The sequence below is a fragment of the Ipomoea triloba genome, chromosome 5, assembly GCF_003576645.1.
Source record: "Ipomoea triloba cultivar NCNSP0323 chromosome 5, ASM357664v1".
Taxonomy (NCBI): domain Eukaryota; kingdom Viridiplantae; phylum Streptophyta; class Magnoliopsida; order Solanales; family Convolvulaceae; genus Ipomoea; species Ipomoea triloba.
Window position 1 is genome coordinate 32,108,438 of NC_044920.1, and position 7,411 is coordinate 32,115,848.

The window sequence follows — 7,411 nt, forward strand, 5'->3', positions numbered from 1 at the left end:
CTCGGCTTGTGAAAAGTTGGGGTGTCACAGCTTTGGCCAAACTAGTTGAGGACAAACTCTGTGAAACTAGACATCCATACTCCAAGTTTAACCAACCATCCAATACATTTAGGCACCACAACAATATTCCTGAAACGAATCCAACCCATCGCCAAGATAGCCTAGCACCACTACCACCACTTCCTACTCCAACACATCATAAAACCTCCCTACCACTAAAGCATATTACTACCTGTGAAATGCAGAGCCGTAGGGCGCAAGGTCTGTGCTACAATTGCGATGAGCGGTATAGGCCGGGTCACCGCTGCCGAACCCAACAATTTCTACTACTCTTGGTTGATGAGTCATCAGCGACACCCGAAGCCGAAGGAAACATGGAGTTTATGCCTGAGGACGATGAACCTAACTTGGTAGAAACGACAATAGAGCATGAGTTCTCTTTACATGCTCTCGTCAGGTCTATGGGCCCTCGCACCTTTCGGTTGAGTGCCAACATTAAAAATCAGGTATTTACTATTGTTATAGATACTGGCAGTTCTCATAACTACCTCCAACCAAGACTTGTGAGCTTCCTCAGGTTGCCAGTAAATACTTCCACTTGTTTTTTCGGTTGCGGTGGGAAATGGGGAAAAACTCCACAGTGCAGGTACACGCAATGGTGTAGAATTTGTCATGCAAGGAGCAAAATTTGTTGCTGATTTCCATATTTTGGAATTTTTCGGGGCTGATGCAATCTTGGGTGTCCAGTGGTTAGAAGGCTTAGGAAGGTGGTGACGGATCACAAAAAACTAACAATGGAGTTTGAGCATGCAGGAAAAACCATCACACAGACCGGGAACCACACTCCTTCTATTTTACCTGTGACTAACCACCAGTTCATGAGACTTCAACGAGTTGGTGCTGTCGAGGAGTATTTCTTGTTGGCCTTCCCTTCCGAATCCTCCCTACCTGACCACACTCCGCCAGCTATATAGAGTCTCTTATTACAGTATTCTGACATCTTTAGCACGCTAAAAGGCCTTCCTCCACATAGAACCTTTAACCACAAAATTACCCTACTACCCCAAACAAACCCAGTTAATGTGAAACCATACCGCTATCCCCATTTTCAAAAAAATGAAATTGAACGGCTTGTTCAGGAAATGCTCTGAGATAAAATAATTCAACCATCTACTAGTCTTTTTCCTTCACCCGTACTGCTAGTTCGAAAAAAAGATGGGACTTGGAGGTTTTGTATTGACTACCATGCTCTCAATGCAATCACGATCAAGGATCGATTTCCTATGCCATCTGTGAATGAGTTGCTCGATGAACTACATGGGGCAGTGATCTTTTCAATGTTGGACTTACGAAGTGGATACTTTCAAATTCGTGTTCATCCCCCTGATGTTCACAAAATAGCTTTCAGAACACATGAGGGACACTACGAGTTTCTCGTGATGCCCTTCGGCCTCTCAAATGTTCCAGGCCACTATGAATTATGTCTTCAACCCGTACTTACGAAAGTTCATCTTGGTTTTAATTGATGACAATTTGGTCTACATCCCCTCCCTTACAGACACTATTCATCACCTTACCCAGGTTCTCGAGACACTCCGTGCAAACAAATTTTATGCAAAGATGTCCAAATGTAGCTTTGGACAGCGACAACTTGAATACTTGGGGCATTTTGTTTCAGCAGAAGGAGTACAAGTGGATCCTGCAAAGGTTCAAGTTGTACTAGATTGGCCAAAACCAAAAACAGTGAATGAAGTTCGCGGATGTCTCGGTCTCATTGGCTATTATCGCCGATTGGTACGGGGTTATGCGACTATAGCAGGACCATTAACAGACTTGCTCAAAAAAGATAGCTTTACTTGGGGCTTAGCCCCTGACAAATCTGTTCGTCAATTCAAGGAGGCGATGACTACAACTCCAGTTCTGAAACTTCCAAATTTTGAGTTGTCGTTTACTGTGGAAACTGATGCCTCTGGATATGTTGTTGGTGCCATTCTGGCCTAGGCAAACCATCCCATCTCTTATTTTAGTAAGAAGTTGCCACCTTGCTACCTAGCAGCCTCCGCATATAGTCGTGAAATGTACGCTATCACAGTAGCGGTGCAACGTTGGCGACCTTACCTGTTGGGTCATCCCTTTACCATTGTTACTGATCATCAAAGTTTGAAACAATTATTGTCCCAAACCATTCAGACTCCCAAGCAACAACGGTGGTTAACAAAGCTATTAGGATTTGAGTTCGCTATTGAACACAAGGCAGGTGCAGAAAATCGTGGTCCGGATGCACTATCACGGTGGACCGCTGAGGCGACGGCTAAGCTAATGACTATCACTACTTCAACATCCACATTCCTCACGGAGCTAAGGGAAGCATTACGTGTTGAACCGGCATCACAGGAGATTATCAAATCCATTCAGAAAGGTGAGAACAGTGATAAAAGGTTTTTTCTAAAGCATGGAATTTTATATTATGATGGTAAAATCTATGTTCCATCAGTGTCGGGGTTACGAGAGAGATTGTTACATTTATTTCATGGCTCCCTTATTGGCGGTCATTCGGGTGAACATAAAACGTATACTCGTCTGGCTACTACATTTAATTGGCTTGCCATGCGAAAGGAGACCCAACTACTCGTAAAAGCATGTTCCGTTTGTCAACAAACCAAGTCGGAGAATTTTTGTCCTAAAGGATTGTTACAGCCTGACGATGGTTTGTTCGTCTAGGGTGAGTGGATATGGTACGAAAGGTGTTAAAATGAAGAGTCAAGACTCCCCGAGTGTCGTGTCTCTCAAGGATGACAAATTCGAACGAATGTGTGTTGGCATTTAAGAAGTTGAAAAGGAAGAGTTACGGGAATGGCTAAGGGTAAGATTCATTTTGTAAGAAAGTAGAAGGTTGAAAGTGGTTGTGTAAAAGGAAAGGAAAGGCGGAGATTGGGGCTTGAGGCTATCCTATGTGGTCTACCGTCTTATGGTTTTGTGAGCAAATGACGTGGATATGACTAGGGAGTTCATGGCACTTTACCAAGTGGCGTCACACTTTGGACTCCCACATCCTCATTCGGTTGGGGCATTTCATCGAACACCTTGTCTACCACTCCTCTCGGACCTCGTCCTTTCGGACTAAGGACGGAGATGTAGGTGAGTTGGACTCGTGAATGGCCGCTATCGCGCACACACTCACTTTCTCTAGGTTTGCTACCTAATGTGGCCACACTTAGGCACAAAGCTTAAAGAACATCAACCACACAAGTTTATCATCCAACATTCAAAGAGCTCACATTTCTACAAGCAATTTCATATCAAACAACCACATAGTTTAGCTTTGGGGCCACCAATCCCCTTTCTAATCAACTCTAGCATAATAAAGAAACAAGAAGAAGAAATGAAAATCTCAAAGAAAACAAGCATTAAATTAAGACATTAGAGAAAAGAGTTACCACCCATAAGAATGGATCCTTTACATCTTGTTCTTGAAATTTCAATCCTCTATCTTGCTCTTGAATCTAATCTAATCTAAAAGGAAAGGAATTTCCCCCCAAGAGGGGAGAAAACCCTAAGGAATTTTGGATCTAATCTATTCTATATCTCTCCCATGACTGCTCCTTTAGGTTTAGGGAAAAAAGGGTTTATATAGGTGACAAAAAAGACAAATTTCCTGAAATGGCCCTTTGGCCCGACCACGCATGCCACCACGCATGGTGGAGGGCGTGGACGGCTACTGGAAATATTCCACGCCCTTCCACACGCATGTTAGGCTGCGTGGGAAATTCTGCTTTGCGGCTTCGTTTGTCTTTTGCTCTGTTTTGCCTCAAATCCCTTTCCGATCTGTAAAATACTTCAAAACTTTTCATAGAATCAATGTTAGAAGATTTTAATCACATCCGAGCTAAAAATGCATGAGATTGTTATGATCGGATGGCAAAACATTACACTTCTATTCTATTTTAGACCCTTTTTATGTACTATTCTTGGTGCTTATCACAGCCACTACCGATTCCTTCGCGAGTGTGGGAAGATATTACGATGGATTTCATCACATCACTGCCGCGATCGAATGACAAAACTGTTATATGGGTTATTATTGATAGGTTGTCTAAGTATGGACATTTTTGTGCCTTGCCTGATGGTGTGACTGCTCCAAAATTAGCTGAATATTTTGTGCACGAATATGTGCGACTACATGGATTTCCTTGCTCCATCGTTTCTGATCGAGATCGCTTGTTCATCAGCACATTTTGGAAGGAGCTTTTTCGCTTACAAGGGACAAAGCTAAATTTCAGTACTGCCTACCACCCACAAACTGACGGGTAGTCCGAGGTGGTTAACCGGTGTCTCGAGATGTACCTACGTGCTTTTGTAAGTGACTATCCAACCAAATGGGTAAGCACTCTTCCTTGGGCTGAATACTGGTATAATACCAGTGTTCATAGTTCCACCGGTCTCTCTCCGTTCCAGGTTATTTATGGTAGACCACCACTACCGCTAGTTGGTTACTCTGGTGATGGCACTCCCATTGAAGCTCTAGACAGGGCACTTTTGGATCGTGAAACTCTTTTGGCTGCTTGCAAAATTAATTTGCAGCGAGCACAATAGATGATGCGAGTACAAGTAAATCGTCATCGACAAGATAAAGAATTTTCTGTGGGAGATTGGGTATATGTTAAGTTACATTCATTTCGCCAGAGTTCTGTTGCTCAACGCCATCATAATAAGCTTGCTAAGAGTTTTTTTTGTCCCTACCAATTTATTGCATGTGTGGGAAAGGTTGCATATAAGTTATTATTGCTAGACACTACACGCATTCATCCTGTGTTTCACATACCTCTCTTGAAATATTGTCCTAATCCGTCTATTGTTACCCCACAACATCCTCCCCCTACCGCTGATCACTTTCCTATTCCACTCCGCATATTGGCTCGCCGTATTACGAAGGACAACGGTCTGCAAGTTCAGCAAGTGCTTGTCCAATGGGAACGCACTACGCCATCATAGGCAACTTGGGAGAATTGGGTTCCTTTCCATTCTTCCTTTCCGGATATTCGCCTTAATGACAAGGCTCTTTTGGATGGGGTGAGTATTGTTACGCATGGAGGGAAGTCTAAGAGACAAATTACAACTCCACTAAAGCTACATGGTTATGTTTGCTGATGAAGGTGGTAATTAGTTAGACATGCATGTAGATTTGTTTGACTATTCCTACTGTAAACCTTTTCTTTCGGTTATGTTATTATTTTTGCTAGTAGCGCGAACATGTAACGATTAATTAGGGAATTGTTATATGTACATGCAGTATAAATGGCATGATCAATAAAGGAATAAGGGCATTACCCTTGATTTCAATATCTTCTGTCTAAACTCCCTATCATTCACCTTCTCCCTACCTTTCTTTTCTAGAGGGTCAACCACTCTCGAATGTGGAACACCAAACACCATACACCATTCTCAACACCAATATTAGTAGCGAATAGAAATCTTCGATCCGTTAATCAATGTCTAACAAAAATGCACTAACATACTCCATCTTCACACTAATTAAACTCTAGTACTGCTTCTAATCTTCATAGACTAGAGATGTCGTGAAAACACATGTCAGCCGGCAGGATGCTAAAGCTAGAAGGCGGGAAGTCTGAACTAGTGGGCGCCTGACCAGAACTAACCGACGCGAGACCCCCGACGAACATACCTGGTTGTGTGGTCTCCGATGTTGGCAATGGAGATTCTAGTCGGTGAGGTGGTTCCGAATTGACAAGCGTGGCAGTCGTCGGGCCCCCCAAGGTAGTGGTCAGGTCCTCCAGGGTAGTCGTTGGCTGACACACATGCGATGTGGGAGTCGATTGTAAGTGCGACGTCATTGCCATACTGGGTAGACGCTGAATGTGGTTAGGTAACAAAAAACTCGGTGAAGTAGACGGAATGGGGTGGAGATAGTTTTACAAACCAACATAGTGTACGGGAATTCATCTGGCACAAACAAAACATGACGTGAAACATATATACGAGCACTAGACACTTCTAGGCACTTGTAAGCAGATTGGCTTAATGAATAGCCTAAGAAGGCACATGGTAGGGACTTTGGACTCAACTTGGCTCGGTAGTCGGTTAGCACCCAAGCGGTCAAATTTTCTGGTAGTTCAAATATTTGTGAAATAACTTCTCATATGGTGAAGAGTGATTAACGAGAGCATTGGGCATTCGATTTATTAAATACACAGCCGTTTGGAACGCAAAGGACTAGGACGAGGAAGACATAGATGCGTAATGCAGTAACGCCATACCACTTTTGACAATGTGCCTATACCAGCGTTCAGCAAAACCATTATGTTCCGGAGTGTAAGGGGGAGACGTATAGTGAGAAATCCCCAGACTGTTAAATGTAGGAGTTAATTTAATGTATTCCCCTCCATTATTAGAAAAGACTGAAACAATTTTATAGTCAAAATAATTTTCAACCATGCGTTTAAATTGAAGGAAGACCACATGAACATCTGATTTAAACTTTAGAGGAAACAACCATGCGTTTAAATAATTTTAGAGGAAACTTTAGAGGAAATAATTTTCAACAATGCGTTTAAATTGAAGGAAGACCACATGAACATCTGATCACACAAATTTATTTTATATGTATACTTGTGCATATACGATTATATACATTTATACGTATATACTAACAAAATTTATTAATTTATATACTTATAGGTACATATATGCATAATCAAATGTATATAACCAAATTTTCTTGTACACAATAATTAAATAAAATTCATAAAACTATATATATGCATAGTACAAAAATACTTGTTACCACGCAATTGCTTTACATAAGCATAAGATACAATAAAATAGAATTTAACACAATTCATATACACTATAATCTACACCGAATACATAATTAAATTCATGCCTAGAACTATTCATATTGAGTATACAAAAATTAAAATACAAATATTATTCTCTTTATAGATACATACGCATCACCATATAAATTGTATATAAATAAAATAATTATTATTATTATTATTATTTTAGATAAAGCTACGCACGTATCATATAAGATATATCTATATTTATTCTATTTTATATTTTTTTAATATATGTAACCCACCGTACCAACATATAAACATACTAAAAAAAATATTTGTGTTTATATATAAATATATATACTATCTGTATACAGTAGCTAACAAAATAATAATTAATTTCTTTTTATATACAAACTACTGTACGTACATACCTAACATAATTAATATATATATATATATATATATATATATATATAAACACCACACGCACACAATTCATATATATCACAAAAATCAATATTTTATTTTCTCCTATATACAATACATACGTAACACTCATATATATATATATATATATATATATATATATATATATATATATATATATATAT